Genomic DNA, 2,302 nt, shown 5'->3' on the forward strand with positions numbered 1-2,302 from the left:
TAGAAGCTCATTATTCGTACTACCAGTCTTTGGGAATGTATAAGACTCAAATAACTCCTTTGTTTAATTATTTTATAAAGTTAATTGAAAATGGATAATCGTTAATTAGCTTACCTAGCGGGTTGAGTTAGGTGCCATCGCGACTAGTGAATTTTGGATCGTGACAGCCTCTAATCATGGACACCTGAATTTCCTAAGGATTGTCGTTTTCCCATTCCATCGGTTCTGCATTTAAACATTGGTTTTGGTATTATTAGGAAGTGCTGGCGATGTCCTTGAAGATGACCCAGTAGGAAGATTGAAAGTTTACGTATACTAACTTCGAAGCAAATATAACAAAAAGCTACTGCAAAAAGATCCGAGATGCCTCACTCATATGTTTGCTGCTGAAATCTTCATGCATCGATTCCTTTTATCAAGTGAGGTTAGAAGTCTTAATCCTGAAGAAGCTGATTGGTTTTATACCCCAGTGTACGCTACTTGTGACCTAACACCTAATTGGTTACCTTTGCCCTTCAAATCTCCACGGATTATAAGGAGTGCAATACAACTCATCTCTGCAAATTGGCCTTATTGGAATCGAACACAAGGAGCTGATCACTTTTTTCTTGTTCCTCATGATTTTGGAGCTTGTTTTCAGTATCAAGTAAGTCCCAATTGGAATCAGCAAACTGTGTGAGCTGACTCGATCTTACCTTTTGTCCTGTTGCAGGAAGAGAAAGCTATTGAACGAGACATTTTTCCGTTGCTACAACGTGCTACCTTAGTCCAAACTTTTGGACAGCGGAACCATGTATGTTTGAATAAGGGCTCAATCACAATACCACCATATGCACCCCCTCAGAAGATGCAAGCTCACTTGATTCCCCCAGACACTCCCAGGTCCATCTTTGTCTATTTTCGTGGCTTGTTTTATTATGTCAACAATGATTCTGAAGGTGGTTATTATGCAAGTACGTACTAATATTGAATCATTCTCCTCTTTAAGTCATTAATTACAAATTCTAAAATCAATTAAGTCATTCACAGAGGTGCAAGGGCATCAATTTGGGAGAATTTCAAGAACAGTCCAGTGTGTGACATCTCGACTGACCACCCAACCACATATTACGAGGACATGCAACGAGCCATTTTCTGCTTACGCCCTTTGGGTTGGGCTCCATGGAGTCCTAGATTGGTAGAAAGTGTAGTATTTGGTTGCATACCTGTTATTATAGCGGATTACATTGTTTTGCCTTTTGCTGATGCTATCTATTGGGAAGATATTGGTGTGTTTGTAGCAGAAAAAGATGTACCATACTTACATACTATTCTCACTTCTATACCATCACATGTAGTCCTAAGAAAGGTTTCTAGCCAATCCATCAATGAAGAAGGCAATGTTGTTCCCACAACCAGCCCAACCTAGAGATGCATTTCATCAAATCTTAAATGGGCTTGCTCGGAAATTGCCTCATGAGAAGAGTACCTATCTGAAGCCAGGAGAAAAGATACTGAACTGGACAGCAGGTCCAACTGGGGACTTGAAACCTTGGTAAGGCAGCTATGAGCTTGGCCATATATATTACACTGCCACCGTCCATCTTAGCATAGGAATATGTTGTTTATGTAATTAGCGGCTGTATAACTAGAAAATATACACCTTTTGAGCATTTAGATGCAAAACATGGATAGTGTTTACCCGTAAAACGGTATAGTTGAATTTGTAACGTAGTTTATAGACAAGCAAATTGATTTCATCCAAAAATGATAGAGAAATAGAACAAAGAAAACGACATTAATGACTGAAATGAAAGAAGATAACGAGTTTGGCTCCGAACTCGGTCTTTCCGATGGCAGAGTTGAAAGCAATGATAAAGTGATGATAAAACTATAAGATTGAGCGTAGAATAATGGAATGTAGTTTTGTGTGCAGAATATTTCATGTCTTAGAAGAGTTGCCATTATGATATTTATAGCTATTCCTAGGGAAACAAGATCCCTAGGATCAGAATGAGAATAAAAATGTCATTGATGGGTGTGTAACGGTTGGCTTTGAATACAGATATTCTCTGTAACGGCTGCTCATTAAATGTTATTAGATGTCAAGACTTTGAGTCTTTGCCATGGTTGTTCTCCCTTCGGGATCAATCTCGTACCGGTTACGCACTTCGTAATCGATGCTGATTATTCATCGATTCAACCTCTGTATGTTCTTGGTTACACGTGTCACCTTGATATTTAGCAACTTGTAATCAACCAATTTCCCCCATACAGATAGTCCCCCTACTTTCCGGCGACGCAACTCAGTGTTACAACGAAG

At 39.3% G+C, this 2,302-nt stretch overlaps 1 pseudogene; it reads left to right on the plus strand.

Annotated features, from left to right (window-relative positions):
- The first annotated feature begins 361 nt into the window (after nt 1-361).
- LOC107808645 (putative beta-1,4-xylosyltransferase IRX10) lies at nt 362-1,936 on the plus strand (annotated as a pseudogene).
- The last annotated feature ends 366 nt before the right edge of the window (nt 1,937-2,302 follow it).

This window comes from Nicotiana tabacum, chromosome 15 (genome assembly GCF_000715075.1).
Source record: "Nicotiana tabacum cultivar K326 chromosome 15, ASM71507v2, whole genome shotgun sequence".
NCBI classification, from domain to species: domain Eukaryota; kingdom Viridiplantae; phylum Streptophyta; class Magnoliopsida; order Solanales; family Solanaceae; genus Nicotiana; species Nicotiana tabacum.